Below are 23419 nucleotides of genomic sequence, written 5' to 3'. Positions count from 1 at the left end.
GCGGCGGTACCGGCCGGTTTGTATTGTCTAATGACAAAAAAGCTGTGATTGTTGTATATAAAGACATTCTATAGTATATTTACTATCAGCATCGCACCCGTGCGAAGCATAGTGTACAAATAATACCATTAAACCAATTCCTTAACCCCTATCCCGGTATGGTTGTGTGTTTAAAGAAGTTTCACTTCGGTAGAGTGTTGTGTGCTTACACGTCGTTTTTTTTTTAATATTAATCTTCTATTCTTCTGTATACATATATTTCAAATTTTATATTCAAATGCCTTTGTGTATTATTACTCAAATGTTTAATGAAACTTTTGTACTTTGGGTAAATAGCTTTATTACTTACTTGTGTATACTTTTCTATAATCGTTTTTAGCAATTCAATTTCGATTACTAAGCATAAAACAAATTAAAAATTCATCTTATCGAATTAATCCAGAAAATATTGGCATATTCATGAAAAAACTAGATATGCAGGTACCTAAACTTCCATATTTACAAGGGCTTTTTTGAAAACTTAACACTTTCGTGAAACTGACTTGAAATGGATCAATTATGAAAATCGTTCATGAAAAAGTCTGACAAATGTTTGTAAATATTTTTTTATTTTTAATGAAGGTATGTTAGGTTAGGCTAGCGCTAATTTCTCTTTCAGACTGCCGTAACCTAATCCAATTCTAACCTAATGTTAACAGTCACATTTTTTTTTATTCATAAATATAATTGTTAAAATACTAAAGCCGTTTCAGACAAATTTTCTATCAACAGCTATTTTACCGAAATTTCATTTCGCCGACAAAATACAAAGTCGAAATTGCAGATTACGAACTTTATGACTATTATTTCCTTTGGAAAATATTAATAAAGAATTTGACTTATTTGGGTAATTTCAGTTAATACTTTTCAGATGTGGATAGTAAGTCGTATACAATACATCGATTCCTCTTAATATAAAGAGTCAGATTGCTACTTGGTTATTAGTTTAGATATTAATTAGACCATGATTGCTTAACAATTTTTAATTAAAACCAGACACGTCTAAATATAATTAGTTAACTAATTTTGGTTATAATAAATTTCAGCATTATTATTAAAGATATAACAGCAACATTTGGCAGACTTGATTAATTATTTACAGTAGAAATCCAGACTTTCGTGAGTAACTGTACCGGATAGAACGTTTGCATGTACGTACGTATTTTCGTATATACCTACATAGTATGCAAGTCCGTCGAACAAGTCAAGTATGATGGTCGATGACCTACCGAAGAAACCCCTTTCACATGCTTCTTCCGACGAAGAGGACGACGTTGACGGCATACTATCTCTTTCCGAATAAAATTGCTATTTATGTCTCATATTGTGAGTAACCTAGCGCTCAAAAATTTTCTTTAAGAGCTACAATTAACATAATTTGATATTATTTATCTACATATACATGCAATCTTAATATCAATTCTAAAATCGTGTTCACGTAGGTCGCAGGTACATTTATGTAACATACATGTAAGGAATAAAATACACATTTCTTGTTATGTCGTACAAGGTCACTATGGAAGTCAATAAGAAATAGACGAGATAGGTTGGTAGGACACACGAAGGGCTAGCTGGAAGCAGAAACAGGAGTTAAGAGGGGTGGAGGTAGACCTTGATTAGATTACTGTTCACAAATAGTTAAGGATGTGGGATGTTCTAGTTTTAGGAAAATGCAAAAATTAGCTCAGAATGAATAATTATCGATAATTATCGCTATATTCGATAATTATTGATAGTTAACAATATATTAATAGTTATATTAACAATGAATATGCACCAATATATTAATAAACTATCGATAATTATCGAATATATCGATAACTATCTATTGTTGAGTTATAAAATTCCAAAATTTACGAATTTTCCTGTACAATGTCAAGAGATGTGGTTGCATATAATAAAATATCACTATATTGGGTTCTAATTTCGCCTGTTCTGTATGTCAACGAAGAAAAATTGCTCTAATGCAAAGGACCCTGCAGTTTTGGATGGAAAAATTGAGTTTATGTCATTAATAGTAATGAAATGTTAAGATATCTTTTTCTAAATCAACCTGATCAATCAAGGAGCTAATTATGGATTTAGCGTAAACCATTGAATTTAATCTTAACAGAAAGCTGTGGCCGTTTCTTGAGCTATTTCAACATTCTGAAACTGCCTTCCAGGATTCTGTATAAAAACTTATACTGAGAATTTTTAATTTTGGTATGTTTGAACGGACATAAGTCAAAAAGACGACATCTTTGGGACTTACGACCTTTGATCAGGATCATTTAACTTTTTCTTTAATTTTGGACATGTAAAATTAAATGTGCGGAACAACTATCAGCGAAAGATCAATTTGGGTTTAGAAGAAATAAAGGAACGCAGAAGGTCATTCTAACTTTACGGGTAACAATAGAAAAAATGATAGAAAAAGGAAAGAGTGCGTACATAGGATTTGTAGATTTAGAAAAAGCCTTTGACAATGTTAAAAATCTAGGGATGAGTTACAAAGATAAAAGAGTGATCCTTAGTTGGTATAAAGAGCAACAGGCAGTAGGAGCTGCAACGTAGATAAGTAAATATTAGGGAGTCAGACAAGGATGAAAACTGACACCACCAGTTTTTAATCTATACATCGAAGACGCGATCAACGTCATTAAATAGTACAACTGTAGGGATATGTAGGAATGTTATTTATTCAGCATTTATTTACTATTTGGGCTAACCAAATATTAACGACATATATGTAGAATGAAACCAAAGAGGGCCGTTGGAAGAGGGCTTTTAAGTTAGTCAGTGGTGAAGTGGCAGTCGGCGTGTAATGTGGAAAGCGCCTTAAGAGCGGTGGTTACTCTGGTGAGAGAGTAAGATGCCGTAAGGGCAGTTAATATTTGATAATATTGAGAGTTGGTTATTGTGCACATATTATGTATTATAAGTGTTGTTGTTATTGTTGAAATGTAAGGCCTGTAGAAATGTAAGGCAAACGGCCGACAGGTCGGATGTGCCTTTAGGTGGATTGTAAATCCTGTGCGTGAGGTAGTCCACTGCAGATCTAGCTAGATATGCCTGGAGTGGCAGTGCACCTGTGGGTAACGTGTTAATGAGAGTAGAAGTCCACTCCTTGACCTGCCGTATACAGCAGTGGCCTGAGTGTCGGTAAAGCTGCGGTGATATCGGCACAAGGGCGTCCAGTAGAGGGATACGTCTCTACACATAGCTTGCCAATGTAAAGATAACCATTGGGAGCGATCTATGCATTAGGCCAATGCATAGAATCCCTGGTTATTTAGCTGGGGCCTAGGTGTTGCAAACACCTATTGTTTAAGGCAGTCTACAATCGTCATCAGGGATTCCTCGTTGGACACAACTACATCACCGAGTTGGACTACGTTGGGATATCGCAAGGGCGGCCCCAACTGGGGCGTCGAGTCGCGTAAGTGCTTAAACTGTCTATCGCATTGTATTATTCTAATTGAGGGTTTTGTTTATTTTCTTACATGTTGTTTTACATTCATTGCGCATGCCACTTCGCAAGATGTAACTCTCGAGGGAAACCCACTGGTTGCTATGTAAAGCAGGTAGAAGGGAATAGCTGTGAGGCTATTGGTATATATATATATATACATAATAGGTGAAAAATATCATCATCCATAATAATAATAAAAATCGCTCCTACAAATAGATATATAGGGCCAAAACTTAGTCCAATTGATGCGTTCTAAAACAGCGATGCCTATTTATTGTGGATGTGTTCAAATTTTGACAATTTAGTTGTATAATTCCTGTATGTTATTAAATTAATACCTAAACTAAATTTTTACCAAATTTTGTAAGCAATGTTAGGTTTCATCTGTCCTCACGGCCTCTCGGACCAGGGGCTCGAGCATTTTACCCGTTCGTTCTGGCACGCCATTGTTTCGCCACTGTTCTCGGATACCCTGTATATATGTGTCCATTCTCTTCAATTGAAAAGTATAAAATGAAAATGCAACGCAATTTGAATTGATTTACAATGAACAAGCGCACGTTGGAACGAGCGCATTGTCCACTTTATGGGAATATTATCTTGTTCGTATAGGTACAGTTATTAATTTATTACAACTTTCCGTGTTGGCTGTTCATTCATATACGTATGTAGCTGTGTACGTTTATATGTATGTATGTAGAAAGTTGCTTTTGTCGTGTTTACCACGTGGTTTTATACTTTGATACGAGACCCCGACATTTCAGGTCCAGACGGACTTTCGTTTCGAAGAAAACTTCATACGCCCGAACACATTATATTATGGACATTTATACCGGGTGATCACACACATTCGACGTATTATTTTCAAAAACATCAAATCACACTTTACCTCTAAACGGGCGCGAATTACATCTAAACTCAGCAGTGTCTGGACTAGGCAATAACGGGTCACAAGAAGTCCCGGTCGATTTTAATAGTGGACCGTCTGTAAAATACGCCACTCAGAGTTATTACAGGCCTGACGCTGGAAGCTGGTGGAAATTTTAAAATGGCGTGGATGCGCGGTGGCAAAAGTAGGCAGTTTTAGGTATAAAGATTGCATCCTTCTTTTTTCTGTATTCCTATCAGGGGCGTAGATTAAATATTTAAAAATAGGGATCAGTGAGCAAGTAATAGACAGATAAACAGAAGAACTAATTGTTGATGTTGGTGACAGTGATAGAGATACCCATGAGGAGAGTGAATGTGAAAACAAAAGTCATGTTTTTACATTATTTTTTAGTACGCTACTGTCCTATCTGTATTAATACTATAATTTACGCCTACTGAAAGCTTATTTGTGTATCCGTTCCAAGTGACTTACCCAAATAGGTCATAAATGGGCAAGTACCTGCGCGACCGTTCGCCAGCTTCCTTCGTCAGACCTGTACCTTTTTGCATCTCTCCCTTCCCCTTCGACACGCTAAGTCGCATTTTTAGCTACTCTCTTAACAAATATCACGTTACTAAAGTTAGCCCTTTCTATCGTAATGAAGAATTTTAAGAACTGCCAAATTAAAAAAAAAATACAACGTGTAATTATACAACACGCTACTGAAGTGAAACTTCTTCAAACACACAAACATACCGGGATAGGGGTTAAGGAGTTGGTTTAATGGTATTATTTGTACACTGTGCTTCACATGGGTGCAATGCTGATAGTAAATATACTATAGAATGTCTTTATATACAACAATCAGAGCTTTTTTGTCAACCGCTATGTCCCTGCGTTTTAAGTCTGTAATATCTTCGAAAATATTCATTTAAATGACGCTGTAAAGGGCCATATTGATCTATATTAAATGCACAATGTATTTAAAAGTACTTAATTGGATAAGGATAAATGCTGTATTGCTCAAAATCGCTTCGTAAATAAGCCATTATTTCTCGTAAAAAGTAAAGGATAAAAAATGGTTATTGTGGGTTATCCCTAAGACATAAACATATACCATCCGGGACTTTTTTGTAGACCTTTTTAAGGTGTACAATACTGGAGTATATTATTTTGATCTATCTCGTAGAGTTCAGACGGCGTTTACAATGTAAGCGCAAAAAAATGTGCTTATTTGCGACATCACATTAGAAACCTCTAAAATTATCAGTGTTTCCCTACTATATTATGCATGTATTATACATATAAACCTTCCTGTTGAATTACTCTATCTATTAAAAAAAAAAACGCATTAAAATCCGTTGCGTAGTTTTAAAGATCTACGCATACATAGGGACAGACAGCTGGGGAAATGCGTTGCATGATTTCGTTACATAGCATCTCGCATGAAACGAACTTACCATACGATGCGTAAAGAAGATTCATTTCAAAAAATAAAATAAAATTGATGAACTGCAAACGTCACATTTTCTTATACCCCTCCCCCTTGTCACAACTCGTCACGCTAAGCAAAACCTCTACCTCCTTATTTGCTAATGTATTCTACGATCGCCCCTAGGTATAGGAACTAGAAAATGAAATTTTAAATCAGACCAACTAAAGTAACCATAACTATGTTGAAGATGCGCAGAAAGTTACAAATAAAGATATACAAACATAATAGCTTTGCGTATATCCTTCACTGCTCGGGACTTTTTATATACATACCAGACGCATATTCAAGACTTTCGTTTAACACAGCAGTGTGATTTATTTTGTCCAATTGTCATTTAACATTCCATAATCTATTATGTAATCATTAATATTAATTTGAAGATGTCATTGTGGCAACGTATATGTATATATATAATAGGTTGATATGTATGCTAATAATTTGCCGTTTATGACTAATTTATGTTAAGCTTATATAGGTAAATACCACAGATTTGCAAAATGGCTTTTCAAAAGTATTTAAAATGCAAATACTTTTTTGATTTGTTATTTCAAATGTAAAATACAATATAGATTTCCCTTTTGTATTTTAAATGCAAAATACGCATTTTCGAAATACTTTTTTTAAATAAATACTTTGTTGTAGTATTTATTTAATTTTCTACATTCGCTTAAGTATAAAATATTTTTTAAGAAAACCTTGTAGACATTTTCTCATTTTTTAAATAAGTATTGGAGTTTTTCTAGACTAATAGTGTTAGCATTAGCAAGTATGATTCATATTTTTCTGTTTGAAGTGATTGAGATATAGTTTTTCCATCTTTATGTTATTTATATTTCAGTTCAGCAACAAATAATTCTTCTATATGCTTCTTTATTTGCCTTTGTCACCTGTTTTAATTGGAAAAAAGACACTGACGCCAAAATAGTTTACTTACCGAGAAAGATCAGAGACAAAATAGGGTTGCAAATAATTTTATTGATGTAAAAACAACATCAATCATTTTATATCAAAATATTTACAACCCCATTTTGTTTCTGGTTTTGACACATTGTGATAAGAGAAAGAAATGGAATGCATCTAATATGTGCAGTTATTCGAATAATCTTCTAAGAATTTTGGATTATAGGCATTTATTAGCACACCACAATATCTTGTAGTTTTCAGTTTTACGTAGCTGAGGTATATCAATTCGATTTCGATTCGTTTTGCGAACTGTTTTGTCGTAAAGGTACGATGTGTAATGATTTGGCAGGTGCCAAAATTTCACGGACCATGACCGGAAAACAATATCGATTAAACATTTTATTTTATCCATTTCCAAGTAGTTGAGAATTTTTTGGACTCCCTTCAGTTAAAGAATTAGAAGGCATTCATGGAATGTCTCTTTGTCCCCTTTTTAAGCTTCTAATACCTTCAATAGTTCATCTTCTTCATTTTATACAATGTTTGATCGGTGATACTAGTAAAACTTTTAAAGGCAAAAATGTATGTTGCATTTTACAAATAGAAATACGTCTGGAAAAGTATCTTAAATAAAATACAAAATGCATTTCTCAAAAAAGTATTTAAATGCAAGTAATTCAAATAAATCACATTTCTGGTAAATACATACAAAGAATGCTTATCGTACAAAAGATGCTGTAGTTTTTTAGAATCCTGTTTTGAGTGAAACCGACAGGATAGGACAAGATTGATGAACATTATTAATGCTAGTATAACATTCATGTTCAGCTGCAGTATTTTGTAATAATTATTAAGATGATTTTATCGTAACTTCATGTTTTACTACTAAAATCACTACTAAAATAAAAAAATACGACATTTCGGACTGGTTATAATAATATAGTTACATCACGTTCAAACCCAAAATGAAACTATGAAGACCGAAACATTTTCTTTAGTCCAATTTCGCCTATAATTAATGTGTAGTAGTGAATTGAAATGAATGAAAGGCGTCCTGGTTAGGTTGTTAATTATGCTCAAGTCTAGAAATACGTACAAACATTTATTCTGTGACTGTGGCTACGTTTGGAAGACAGACATATTTGTGCATAGTTCGAGTCCGAATTCCTGCATCAAAAAGAACATTTGACCCAAGATTAAATGCTACGTACACCTGTGTTATGGCGTGAATTAGTTTCTCTGATTATTGACACATCTTTTCATTTATACAATAAATATTAACTATCACCCTGTACAAGTTTTTAATAAGTCAATTAGTAAGTCGAGCGCCCTTGAAAGGCTGTTTCGTTACCAATTCCAGTTCCGTTTACTATTGGCGACAGTTGCACCGGTCAATCGCGTTCCTAACATATTTTAGATACAACTTTTTTCCTGTTGTTTCGCACAATCGACCTTTTTTATCTATCATATTTACATATTATAGAAAAACCGTTCGTTACGTATGTTGCTATTCTGATCAGACAGCAGAAATAAATTAACGTTTTATTAATCTGCATACAGTAAATAAGCATAGTCTTTACTTTTCTGAATCGAATATTTTTTGTTCCCTTGACATATATTATAAACTATCTCTTTAATTTGAATTTTTATTTATTAATTTTCTAAGAAAAATCTACCACAGCGATAATCAATCGTCAGAGTTTTTAAGCGGAATTATTACTACCATAAATTTTCACTGCGGCGCTCAGTATTATATGAAAAGCGGTTAAATTGGAATTATTAGATTGTGGTAGGAAAAGACAACATTAACGAAGTAAATATATTGTAGAATATACGGAAAAGCGATGTTTCGAAACAAAAATAAAAAAGCGTGACGGCAAACAAAATATGAAATTTTGGCTAACTGGCACATAACTGGCTGTAATAGAGGTTCGCGTCAGGAAAGTTTGACTACGATTCTTTTTTATCGTCTTTTGGATAGCTCAAAAGTATTCTAAGACTGATAAAAAGGTTACGCTGAGAATTACATTATAAAATTGTTTTTTGTGGAAAGAAAATTACTTCAAGGAACAATCAAAATCGCCTTCTTGTGTGATTCTATATGTATATCTATGTGCAACACACATCACCAGTACAAGGTAAGGTGCTTATTAACTCACGTTTTCATTAGTTTAGCGTCCTAAGTACGCTTCTCATAATGATGCCGTGTAACAAAGACTAGCGATGCAACGCAAGTGTCATAATGAAAACAGAAGCGGAAACAGAAGTAAATATTTATATTTTTAAATTTTTTGTGGAAGCGGATGCGGAAGCGGAAGTGTAAAGATTTTGGGTGACTTTAATGCAGTAGTAGTAGTGTGCGCTTTTCGTGAATTTTTCCTTAAAAATTTTGCATTTAGCACTTGGATCGATAATAACAAAATAATCCCAAATAGAATTTCTTTTTGGTTTCAAAATTGCACTAAAAACTAAAAATTTACACCACTACACAAAAATAAACGCTATAACTGTATTCGTATTTTCTAAATGAAATTATTAGAATTTTTAGATCAAAGTAACAAGAGAATAAAATTTGGAAGCTATCAACATATGAAATACTAAGAAATAGATTTAGATCCTAAACTATAATAAAAATAATTGTACAGGTACAATATTACTATTAGGAAAATTTTGAAGGCTATAAAGCTGTATTGACGGTAATATTTCATAAAATAAACGGTTAGCAATGTTACAGAGCGGTTGCTGAAAGCTGGCGTAGTTACCTGCGCAACATACAGCTTTGCAACAAGCAATTCCATTTCAATTGTGTTTTGAAAACGCCCAAGTTCAACCAACAGAAAAAAGTAATAAATTTTTACGACTTGTTTTATTGCTCCAGTATATAGATTTTCAAAAAGATGATAAATAGAATTTTGTTCAGTTCCGATAAGCTTCCGTTATAATAATGCGGAATCAGATGCAGAAGCGGATGTGAAAACGTATGCGGAACTTCCGTAATTGCCGAAGCAGAAACTGAGGTTAGTTGCAACACTAATGAGGATATCGAAATAGAGAACGTTGGAAATAAAGAGGTATTAGAAACATAGGAGAACTCTATGGAAATCAATAAGAAATATGCGAGTTAGGTTCGTAGGACATCTTCTCAGGCATGAAGAGCTAGTTAGAGACATATTAGAAGCAGAAACAGAAGTTAAGAGGAGTAGATAAGATTACTGCTCACAAATAGTTAAGGATGTGGGATGTTCTAGTTTTAGTCTTAGGACTTACCGCTTATGATGATGATAAATCAAAATGTCGTTTCAAGAGAAGCAAAAGGGCATGACCAAAGCAGTGATTGTAGAAACGTATTATTTCTTTTATTATTATGAACAATGAGCGTAGTCGGTTACGCGAAATTAAAATGTTATATAATATTGTGAAAACAAATCTTATCGAAAACGTTTTTATATCCGTTTAATTCATTATTTGAATCGGTACTAAAACGGGAATATAAAATTTTTGAATGCACATCACTGGATTTGTGGTTCACTCTAATCATAAATATACACAAATTTAACAGAAACTAAGGAAACATTAAAAAATATATTTATTAAGTTACAAAGGTTTTGAAAATCCATGTGTATTACTAACGACTAGCGAAGTATACCTAATAATTTAAGCTATGTATTTCGCCATCTATAGATTCATATAATTATTTATTTAATCTTATAAATAAAAAATCATTGTAAATAAAGTCGAAGGCATCAGGTAATATGACTAGGCAGGGTGCAAAAATGATTTGTCATGCGACCAGTCTTTATGTGGATGATACATTTAAAAGCTTTTACCAAATATTTACTTTCCACGCATTGCAAAAAGATCATTATGTACCTCTTCCATGTACTATTTCCTGAATGAGAACGAATTTTGTGATTATATGTATCCACTAGAAAATTTAAATGTATATCTGAAGAGGCAGCTTTTCCCCCAAAAATAAGAGCAGAGCTTTCTTTTACGATTTACGAATGATAGGTACTAATCTAATTTTTTTGTTATAAAACATACTGTAGCGAGCACGAGTATGTTTGTGTGCGATCAGGCACACATGTGCGTGAACGGCTTATCGATTCGCCGAATAGCCGCGGGCGCCTTTCTTAATGTGCGCCGTATTTGTAAATGTGTGTGTCGTACCTACGTTCTGGGAAAGCAGTTAAATAGTTCAAAGAAATAGGTAAATTATCGAGATGTTTCCAGAAGGTTCTAGAAAGTAAACAAGAGTATTTAAAGGAAGAGACGATCGCCGAGATGAGGAGAAACAAATTGACCGTTGCAGAAGTTAATCCAGAAATAAATTGAGAGTGATAGCAGTGAAATAAAAAGCGTAGTGAATAGTAATATGTCAATATTAATGTAAATAAATAGTTTTTGTCGTTATCGGTCTTAGAAGTTAATTTTGTTAAACCCACGAACATTACAGTACGATAAAATATTATTATAAGGTTTGCAAAATTTTCAAACCGTCGCATTACATTTACAACACCCAGTAAGTACAGGTATATATATAAATCCCGTTCGACATATATGTATTCCAGTGTCAGGAATAAAAGAAAACAAAACATTAAGTTTCTATAATACGATGAAAAAAGTGGAAAATAGGTTTAAGGATAACTGCAATGTCGTGCTCCAACTTGCCCTACTTACTGATTCCATTTTGAAGATTCACTAACATTATATTTTTGTGGATATACCTAAACGAAATTATGATTTCTTGGTTAGAAACGTGCAGACATAAGCTGCTTATTATTAATAAATAATAGGATAGCAAAAAAATATATAAATCTGTATTTTTTGGTAGTTATTTCTCAATTAATAAATATTATTAATCAATACCATTTCCTACACTGCTACCTACTTATTAAAAGTTTGTATAAATTAAATGGACCGACCCTGATGTATCAGATATATCTTTTAGCAAAATTTCAGTTGGAAAAGTTCTACTGTGCACTACATACCTGATTGTCTACAGGATAAACTATCTTCTGTACTCAATAAAAAATGGTGTATCTGCAACAATAAAAATAAATTAAGAAATCAAATGCCTAACAGTCGATTATTGTATTCATTATAATTAGATATGTTCAAAATGGTTTTCTAAAAGTATTTAAATACAAAAAGGAAATACTTTTTTAGTTTGTTATTTCAAATGTAAAATACAAAACAGATTTCCCTTTTGTAAACGGAAACTGGAAAAAGATAGAAGTGTATGGAAAGAGCTGGAAAATTTAAGTAAAACCACTGATAAACGAAAATAAATAGAAAAAATGAGCAACAGGAATATAAGAAAATATGGAAAGAAAGGGAGGGAAAACCAAATTATTTGAAAGACGAAAATGAAAATTAGTTTTAACAGTGAGATTTAGATTGGGAAGAGAAAATAGGACGCCAAGGCACTGGGAAGAAGAAGAGACGAAAATATGCGGATTGTGTAAATTGGAACCACAGACGTTCGAACACATTTGTGATATGTGGAAAAATAGGAAATGGAGCAAAAAATGGGAAACCCAAATAGAAGGAAATAGATGGTCTAAAAATGATGATGGTAATATTATGGGGGAGGAAAATAGCAGAAAAGAAAGAAGAATAAAAATATTTTGTTGTTTTTCTTGTTAAAATTGCACAAAAAAGTGATAAAACAAACGTCATTTGACACATAAATCAAAGACAGAAGATCCAAACCATAAAGATTTGTCACAGTTCCAAGGGATTGTAGACAAGAGTCAAAAGACGACATGAGTACTTTGTTATAAAACTCCTGATTCTTGTATATTATTTAGATAAGGCGTATTATATTTAATCTGACAATAAGCAGTCTGAATAATACGCATGTGTAAGGTCTTTTCCTTGGGAAAAAAGTTAACCAGTCAAACAATACAAAGTTAGTTCCTGAGTAAATGTAAAAACGGTAACAAGTACCCAAAAAATCTCGTGGCTCCTTACGAATCTCCGGTTAAAGGTAATAAGAAATAATTATAACTAACTAATCTAATTAAACAAGTGCTCCAATTATAAATAAATAAAATACTTTTCATCATCATCATAAGGTCGTCAGTCCTCAGATTGGTTGGACACGCACCTTCACTCCTTTCTATCCTGAGCTAAACTTCGCATTTCCCCAAAATTAGAACAAGCCACATCCTTAACTATTTGCAAACAGTAATCTAATCTAATCGTAAGTCTACCTCTACTCCTCTTAACTGTCGTTTCTGCTTCTAATATACTTATGACTTTCATGCTTGAAAAGGTGTCCTACTTAACCTATCTCGCCTATTTTTTTGACTTCCATAGAGTTCTCTGTTCTCTTATTCTTTCTAATACCTCTTCATTTCTAACCTTCTCCATCCACAGTATCCTCATCATTCGCCGGTAACAACACATTTCGAACGCTTCTAACTTTTTTCGTAGCGTCCACCCTCCATCTTTTGCACTCATACAGCACCGCGCCCCAAACATACCTTTAAAGGTGTAACCTCATGCTGACGCTTGAAGCTAGCTTTGAGCGTCAAATCACATCACGTGATCAATTTAGGTTATGCTACCACCTAGAAAAAATCTTGTAACTTCAAATCGTAAAAAGCTAAACAATAATTAGCTTTTTATTTTAATGATCAACAGTTAATTCAGAATGTATATAATCGAACTCGATAGTAATCGATATTGAAAAAATTCCAATGAAAAAACCATGTCCCCGCCGTAATTTGAATAAAGGATGAATCCATTTTTTTTTTTNAATTTTAAACAATATAACAAATTCATTGCATAACAAAGCACTAATAATTCTTTTACGCCTGATTTTTTTCCTTATTTCAGCTTCACGAATTATTTTTTGGTACTGATAAATCCACAATTGATAATCATAATCGCCTCCCATCGAAATTTCGATTAGTTAGTTATGTTTGATGTAATATTTTACTAATTTTCTACAATGTTCAATATTAATTGTAGTTATGTTTTTTGTTTACAATTGTCACGTGCTATTATAAAAATTAGGTTAAAGGTAAGTATATATCGAGATATCGACTTGCGGTTTTTTCTCTGGTTATTTTTTTAGATTGACGCTGACGTTTGACGCCAGACATGATTCTACTAATCTCAGTTAGGTGGAGCCATAATTTGACGCTCAACGCTAGCGTCAAACGTCATCATGAGGTTACAACTTAACAGTCTTGTTCGAACTAAAATTTAAATCTTTTCAAAACCACCTAGCCGGAGAGTTGTAACTTAACTCCTGATGACTATTTGATATCAATTTCAACTTGACACTTTAACATGTTCCTGAGAAAAAGGGTCTTGACAGATGCAACAAAATAATCGTGTAAGGGTTCGTTTCTACCTTTTGAGGAATGAAACCCCAAAAATAACCACAAAGAAATGTATGATTTCTATGTTAGGAGAACATTTTGCTTTACCTGTATATTAAGAATGCTTTCTATAGAAAAGTTGTAGAACATAAAAAGGCCAGTAAAAAGGTTCGTGACGACGTATATATCTATGTTATGTCTTAATTCACAAATTGTTAAAATATGACTATTATAGTCATAAAGTGAATTCCAAGCGGACGAAGCCGCGGGCGCACAGCTACTACTTAATATATGAAATGTGTCTGTGGTGATAATCAAATTTGAGCTATAAACTCAGAGGCAATAACACTAAAATTCCAGCTTGTCGTACCTACTCATTTAACTGGAGCACATTCCACGCGATTTTATCGAAATATCACCTTGAGTTGCATAACAACTAACATTTACTAATTACATATTATGACAATGTAGGGCGAAAGCAGCTGGCGAAAGTCAACGAGTCTTAAAATCAAATGTTGACCTCTTAAAAAACTAAAATGACGAAGTACCTATAGGTTTTTTATGATATCATTACATTAATGTGCACTTTAATTACACGTCGTAATTATAATAGCGTCAATTGATTAATATTCACATACATCAGTGACAAATGGGATGAATCATTAGTAATAAAATTTGAATTACAGTCGAACCTGGGTAAGCGAGAATCCAAGGGACCCGAATATTATTCTCACTCATAGAGTTTTCTCATTTATAGAGGTTAATAAAAATCGAACATAAACATGGTGCTAGAGCGTTAAGAACTAGGTAATACATAAGTATATATACATTTTGCTATAAGTAGGTACTTATTTTATTTATTTAAAGAAATCAGTTAATTTTTTCTGAGTATCCTTTTTACAGTTTTAAATATGCTTTTCATTTTATAAATTTTATCAAAAATCAACGTCACAACACTCAAAAAAAGTTTTTTGAAAGATATGTCATGTCGCCTTTTAAAACCTTCTAACCAACCAACCATTACTAGCTGAAAAATTTTGTATTCCCAGTTTTAAAGCAAACATCCATCTATGGGAATATTTTTATCTAGGGTCTGTTTAATCCATTCTACGATACACTCTTCGACGTGGAGAAATTCAACAAGTTTGTTCCTCTTAATATCAGGTGCTTATTAAATTATTACTACTAGTGTTTTTCTCTTTCTGGTAAAATTACATATCGCTATTATGCGGCAACCGGGCAAACCTAAAAAGTGCCGGAGATCCGCCGGGTACTATACCCAAACCGGATACCTGTCCCATTTCTAGTTTGGACAGGTTCAACTAGTATCCTAGTAATTAGTTTTAGATGACACGAGTAATAACGTAACTTTTGTGAATAAATATACAGCGATTATGTAGAAAATTATTTCTATTGCAAATCGATTAATGTTTACTATTACAATTATCCAGTCACAGACGTTTTATTATTACAATCAAAGTAAGTAAGAAAGAAAGGCAAAAATGAAAACAATCAATATCGATTTTGATTCAACCGTCCCGATAGAAAGCTACCAAATATTTTTTAGTGTTGAACACAAAAAAAGCTTTGCTTCAATATCATCCACTTACACTCTACAACGATACAATGCCAACATAAACCTCTAACGTAAAGCAAACGAGTAATTTGTACGCAACGAAGCGGTACTAACGGAAAAAATTAGTGAACGTAATAACGGATCTCGACTGCATTTTTTTAGATCAGTTGTTTCAAAAACTAGGGCGGCATACGAGAATTGCAAATGATTTATCAAAGAAATGAGGCAGACAACATGCACCCACACATTTATTATATATAGTATGCCCCAGTTATCATGAATTTCAGTGAACTAATAAATAATCAAAAATACTATTTGTGTCTACGATTAGTTCCGATTTGTCAGCTAGTAGGACACCTTCTCAGGCATGAAGGATTAGTCAGAGATATATTAGAAGCAGAAACGGAAGTTAGGAGGAGGGGTAGAGGTAGACCTAGATTAGATTATCATCATCATAAGGTCGTAAGACTGGTTGGACACGCACTTCCACTCTTTCCTATCCTGAGCTAATCTTCGCATTTCTCTAAAATTTGAACAACCCACATCCCTAACTATCTGCGAACAGTAATCTAATCTAGGTCTATCTCTACCCCTCCTAACTTCCGTTTCTGTCTCTAATATGCCTCTGACTAGACCTTCATACCTGAGAAGGTGTTCTACTAACCTATCTCACCAATTTTTTATTGACTTCCATAGAGTCCTCTGTTCTCCTATTCTTTTTAATACCTCTTCATTCCTCTATCCACGGTATCCTCTTCATTCGTCTGTAATACCACATTTTGAACGCTTCTAACCTTTTCTTTTCCTCTGCGCCCACTGTCCATGTTTCGCACCCATACAACGCCGTGCCCCAAACACATCTTTAACAACCTTTTTCGAATTTTGCGACTCGATGCTGCGCTATCCTCTACTTTATATCCGTGCTACTCCTTCCGTCCTGACTTATCTGACTTCCTAGATACTTAAAATCGTCCACATCTTCTAATTTTTCGTCTCCTTTCTTTATATTCGCTCTTTCCCTACTTTTTCTTGCCTTGCATACCAGTACTTTTGTTTTACTTTTATTTATTTTCATTCTAGATTAGATTAATGTTCGCAAATAGTTAAGGATACCTAATGAAAATTGGGATTACGATTGTATTGGGATATGTCGTTTGTCCTAATTTGTATTATTTATTGATTACTATACTAAATTAGTTGTTATTTGGATATAGTTCTTGTGTTTATTTTTTCTCAAGAACACGAATACATCAGTATGGTCGAACAGTAATAACAATTTTTGATTAACGATAACTTTTTGCTGTGATTTCGTCACCTTACAAACTTTTAGTGTTTATCAACGTTGTAGGTTCGTTTCAACGGTTTCATCTCATTAAAAATCCGCCAACTAAGAATTAAATTTTATTGCTTCAGTATTTTAACCACTTTTTCAACGGGACTTAATGTGGTTTGGGACGTTGGTGAGGGTGGTATCTAATGGAAAGAAAGAAGTCATGAACCATTAACCGCAGTGGTTTTGCCGGGTACCTAGTACCTACTCGGTTATCCTGTGCATTTCTACTCCGTACTGTAAGCACCTTCAAAAACTGAGGCCGAGCTATACACTCGCTTTATTAACCACAATGAGGTTAACACTTTCCGAAAAGTATACAAATTGTTTTTTCGTCTTAACTGCAAAATTTTACAGTAAACCTTAGTAAGAAAGCATCTTGGTGGCAATTTCATCAGGAAATTGACGTGATGAAAAAAATTACTGTACTGTATGTAAATACTCCAAATAAAAATAGAACATAAAAAGCATAATTAAAAGCATGATTTCTATTAGTTTTAAAAAGGTTATTATTATTAAATAGTTTTTAATTAGTGTTAAATGGCGGAAAACTTCCAAGACGTTCACAGACCGTTACCCATCGAAGAGCAAACTTTCTCTAGTAGCCCTATTTTGAAAACCACGAATAACTGTTAAGTTAAATTATTATCACCAGAAAACCAATCAATGGGACATGATGCACGACATATATTTAAATACTCGCCTTCCATCAGTATTACGGTTTAAATACTAGTATCTAGTTGAAAATCATTTACTTACACTACTCTCTCAAGATTTCCAAGACTCAAGTTTCAATTTGAATGAGAGGCTGTTAATAATTATTATAGTTCCTTACAAACTTCCGAAATATTCGCTACCTCTATAACTGCTAACTATAGTAACCCACAAGGGTTATAACCAGCGTTGCTAGACGTTCCGAATTTGGCGTCCCGATTTTTAAATCAAAATTAAATGTCTCGCGCGGGACAAACTTAGTCCCGTTTTTCGGGGATAACTCGAACGTGCGTGCAGCGTGCTGAGGAAACGCTGGTGGGTGGCACAGACAAGTGCGGACTGGCCGCGCGCCTTTTCCAAAAAAAATATACCAGGAACATGTTTAAACGTTTTTCATATTAAGAATCCCAACATCAAAGATGAATTTAAGATGGTCGAATGCCAGAAATAAATGCTCCGTAAATTTAATGAAAGCAGAATTACTTATCCAGTTTAATCTACAGCTATCCTGTGAAGAGTTCTTCATATTTATTAAAGAGAAGAAGGAAACTTTAAAAGAAGTTAAATCTTCACAGAAATATAATGAATAAAGTAATTCTTATAAACAATTATTCTCTTATTGTAAGTTGTAATTTGTAACACACTTCTCAGACTATTGTTTGAAACGCTATATTTTTCGAATAAATAAAACTTTTGATTTTGATTTCTGTTTTTTTTTTATTCAGAAGACGATTAAGACTCAACTATTTAACGATAGGGTAAATCTGATTTAAAATATATTTTTATTAAATCGCAAGAGCGGTCCTAACTGGGCAGGAATATTACCTGCAGAAAAGCCCGGATTTGTAGAAGGGAAGAAACTGGCTTTTGCACTATGATAACGTCACCGTTCACACATCGTTGCCTGTGCGCGAATTTTTGGCCAAAAACAACACTAATAATGTCGCAGCCATCGTTTTGCCCAAATCTGGCCTCCCTGTGACTCGAAGGAGGATCACAAAAAATGATTTTTTGAAGTGCTTCAGGGATTGGAAAAAACGTTGGCACAAGTGTGTAATATCTGTTAGGGATTACTTTGAAGGGAACAAAATAGATATTCATAAATAAATAAATAATTCGCGATACTATTTAAACAGACCTTATTGCACATCGGATAATCCATTCGATTGGCTGTGTTGGCCGGAAATCAATAAAATCCGACCGGTCGCCGAGCCGATACCGTGTGTAAAATAATTTCAGTTTGCTTGCCGGCCGGTGAAGTAGCCGGCGAGAGAACTGACCGTCCGTGTGTAAGGGGCCTTAGCGGTTTATGTAGGGAATGTGAATTCTGTTACTTACGATTAGATCAGGATCATAATGAAGCCATTATACATATATATATATATATCTTCTCCTAAGACTGTTGTCAGTAATATTACTGTTTTAAATAAAATACGAACGAAACGTGTAAACATCTAAACAAGAAGTTTTTATTACTTATTAAGACAATAACAATAGGATTATTAGCAGCACGCAATCTTTCACTACGAAGAAAGAGAGAGACAGAGAGGAAAGGAGGGACTCGTTTTCCTTCTACTTCCAACTTTTCACAATTACTAAACATAAGGTTGCTGACATCGGTGACATCATACCGATTTCCTAATGTAATTTATTGCGTCTTCTATTTTCGAAACAGGTGCTGAACATTTCCACCCAACACGGCGACCTTGACTGAGACCACGAATGTTTTTAGCGGAATTTAAATTTTTTATGTTCACACATTTAAGAACGAGACATTACGCCCACTTATGTACAAACAAACGAGCAGTACACGATAAAATATAAATTAACACCATAACGATCGTTAAAATGTAATTAAGATGATTTTCAATTTTAAGAATTACAGTACTTAATTGGGCGTGCAACAAAATTACATCGACACATACGAATAACAAAAAATTTACAGAAAATAACGCACTTATTTTGTAAATTTCAACAGAAGTTACAAAATAATGAATTTGAAAATAACCACTTATACCTACAACCAATTAACGAACCAGCTAATAGTGAAGGACGTAACTGAAGAAACATACCGCTTCCAAATAATGCTTTTTCCCTTGTGCAACATAAAAAATAAAAATGCTGACAAAAAAATGCGTAATTTCTACACGGATAGAAAAATGTAAGTGTATGTTTTGTGAAAGTTTTATATCACCCAGTTCGGATTGGGATAGGTCGTTTGTTCTAATTTGGGTAATTTTTTACATTGGAATTAAGACATGAAGTTTAGTCAGACAGGTAGTACTCATCAAGTAAAGTAGTGTGGTAGTATTTATTAGAATTGTGTTTTCTTAATCGAAGGAAATTCCGGTAGGTACGGCCCTGGCTTCAGCCTTCCGTCAGCTGTTCCCGCCAAGTATCGTTTGTCCTAAAAGATATCCTTCTAACATTATTCCAATATATCAGCAGGGGCATTAAAGAAACTCGAATCTGTCATAAATCTACCTAACTAAACAATGACGTCATCAATGCATATTTGACGAGAAGGGCTGCAGTCAGGGCCGTACCAATACATTGGTTTCCGCATGGAATTAATAGTACCACACGATTCTACTTGATGAGTACGACCTACCTGACTAAACTTCATGTGTCAATTTCAANCGGAGGAAATTCCGGTAGGTACGGCCCTGGCTTCAGCCTTCCGTCAGCTGTTCCCGCCAAGCATCGTTTGTCCTAAAAGATATCCTCCTAACATTATTCCAATATATCAGCAGGGCCATTAAAGAAACTCGAGTCTGTCATAAATCTACCTAAGTAAACAATGACGTCATCAATGCATATTTGGCGAGAAGGGCTGCAGTCAGGGCCGCACCAACCGGAATTCCCTCCGATTAAGAAAACTTTAGGGGCCTGTATCTCAAGCTACATTGGTTTTCGCATGGAATTAATACTACCACACGATTTTACATGGTGAGGACTACCTACGTGACTAAACTTCATGTCTCAATGTCAACTAATGTAAAAAATGACCCTAATTTGTATTATTTATTTATTACTAAGTTATTTCTATATAGTTCTTGTGCTTACTTTTTCTAGTAAACAAGAATACATAAGTATGGACAAACTGGCGCAATTTCTGTCGTTTGTTGCCATATTAAGTTTTAATTGTCAATAAGTTATTACTGTTATTTTGTCAACTTGCAGACCTTTAATGTTTATAAACGTTAAAGGTGCATTTCAACGATTTCAACTCAACCCTCTCTTTTAAAATCCCTCAACTAAGAATTGAAATTCTATTGGTCTATTGTTTAAACGACTTTTTGAACTGCTCTTAATGTTGTTTGGGACGTTGGTGAGGGTGTTATTTAATGGGAAATCCGTCAGAACGCAGACTCTTCGCTTTTTAGCGCGAGTGTTCACCCATCACTTCAGAGGTGGACTACCTACTTTCCCAATACCCCATTGTCTCTCCCACATTCAACCCTTTTCCCATTTCAATCCTCTTCCCAATCCCAACCTTCCATTTTCTTCCCCTGGATGAGCAACCCTCAGGGCTTATCTCCCCACTCGAGGAGAGGTTTTAGTCGGTAAAAATCTGGCACTACCTCCCCTCAGGAGGGGTCTTTCGAAGATTTCAATTCCTCGATATTAATCTACCCAAAAAAAATCTGTAAAGTCGGTTTACTGACGATAGTTGAACGTGACAACGTCATAAGAAAATACTGATGGAATGGTTTCATTTTTCAAAAGAAAATTTTAATTTTATTTGTTTGATAGATATTTTGTATGGATATAGAGAAGGAGGTAAATGGAAATGTATTATTGTATAGCAGCTGTCCACGCGGACGCATCGCTCACTCAAGTAGGAGAGAGACAGATGTCGAACGCTGCCGAACGCGGAGGCCGATTGTGCCTCTTTGTCGCTCGTTCCGCGCTCTCGCTTACACTTCAAGCCTTAAATGGAACGCCTCAGAGCGAGGTAACGCCGCATGAGTCATATTTTTTCGTGCGTGCAGCCGGCTCCATCGAATTATAAGACGCTGTCACGTCAAGAAAAAAAAGAACGAAGACAAACCAAAATGGTTTTGCCGAATATTCGGTATTAACTCTGTCGGGTAAAATCACTACCCGTTTACCCGCAAAAATGCTACCCGGTGCGTCTCTACAATACGCAAATTGCACTAATCGTGGGATATTCTTCTACCGCAAGGGAAAAATGCGATGTGCGCCAAGTTTACAAATTTACGTAATGTATATTATATTCAAACCATTGTGTGAATCGCTTACTGATCAGTTACTTGGGACATTCATTCATTTTATGATCAAAATAATGACATCGCAAAAGGTAAATAAAGCAACGGCATCATGCAGAAAGAACGAACACGAAGCGGCAGCTCAGGTTCCTTTTACATAATCGTTTTTTATTTATGTGCAAATTTTATATTAATGTAAACAGACAGGTAAGAGTACTGTTACAACCAATGGTGTTGGACATTTCTACTGTAATCCATAAGCTGCACATCATGTACACGCATTGATAGGCGGAAGGCGGAACCAAACAAGACGCATTTTTAATAACTGGCAGATTATCAACTGCTGTATGTATGATAAATAATAAGCGGTAGTATGATAAAGCAAATCTTCCGTTTTACAGATATTGTAGCAGATAAAATTTAAGCGAAATCTTTGTTCTAATTAAAAGCAGGTACGAAGAATGTTCAAAAAGTATCGCGAATTTTGTTTTTTCAAAAATTACTTATTTATTCATGGATATCTATTTTGTCCCCTTCAAAGTAATCCCCACTAGATACTATACACTTGTGCCAACGTTTTTTTCCAATCCTCGAAGCACTTCAAAAGATATTTTTTGTGGTCTTGTTGAGCTCCTCCTTCGATGCCGTCTTTATCTCCTCAATAGTTCTGTAGTGCCGTCCTTTCAGGAGCCTCTTCAGTTTCGTGAATAAAAAAATCACGGGGGGGCAAATCTGAGGAATACGGTGGCTGCGGAATCATAGGTGTGTTTTTGACCAAAAATTCAGGCACAAGCAACAATGTGTGAACAGGGGCATTATCATTCGTCGTTCACAACTTCCCGACCCTCTGAGAATATTTTGTACCACCGATAAACGTTGCTTCGGTTCAAGGTAGCTTCACCATATGCTACAGTCAGTATTCTGAAGTCGTCCGCACACTTAATTTTGTTTCTCACACTAAATGATACAGATTCTTTGATTAATTTTTTGGAATAGGCAAAAATTGACGGCGAGTCAAGCAAAGCAGCTGTCAAAAATTAACTGAACATTCAACACGACCGAACTTGTCGGTATAAGTGAGAGACTTGAGTACCAACATCATCATCATCATAAGGTGTCAGTTGGACACGTACCTCCACTCTTTCCTGTCCTGAGCTACACTTCGCATTTCCCTAAAATTAGAACAACCTAAATCCTTAACTATTTACGAATAGTAATCTAACCTAGGTCTACCTCTACCCCTCCTAACTCCTGTTTCTGCCTCTAATATGTCTCTGACTAGACCGTCATGCCTGAGAAGGTGTCCTACCAACCTATCCCGCCTATTTCTTATTGACTTCCATAGAGTCCTCTGTTCTCCTATTCTTTCCAATACCTCTTCATTTCTAACTTTTTCTACCCACGATATCCTCATCATCCGCCTATAACACCACATTTCGAACGCTTCTAACCTTTTCTTTTCCGCCGC

The 23419-nt window shown here is 34.5% G+C and overlaps 1 protein-coding gene across 5 annotated transcripts in view; it reads right to left on the bottom strand.

Moving 5' to 3' along the window:
* LOC108740948 (A-kinase anchor protein 1, mitochondrial) overlaps positions 1-23419 on the bottom strand; it is a 104303-nt gene that overhangs the window by 65845 nt on the left and 15039 nt on the right. For 4 of the 5 annotated variants that reach the window (XM_018475485.2, XM_018475486.2, XM_018475483.2 and 1 more), the window contains exon 2: positions 11754-11805. The exons of the other annotated variant lie outside the window; for it this stretch is intronic. The gene's annotated coding sequence lies outside the window, so the exon portion shown is untranslated. The remainder of the gene's footprint in view (positions 1-11753; positions 11806-23419) is intronic. 5 annotated transcript variants of the gene reach the window in all.

Source organism: Agrilus planipennis, unplaced genomic scaffold (assembly GCF_000699045.2).
Source record: "Agrilus planipennis isolate EAB-ADULT unplaced genomic scaffold, Apla_2.0 scaffold226, whole genome shotgun sequence".
In the NCBI taxonomy this organism is placed as follows: Eukaryota; Metazoa; Arthropoda; class Insecta; order Coleoptera; family Buprestidae; genus Agrilus; species Agrilus planipennis.
Note: the sequence above shows the minus strand (reverse complement) of the source record. Positions and strands in the feature narration are given on the sequence as shown.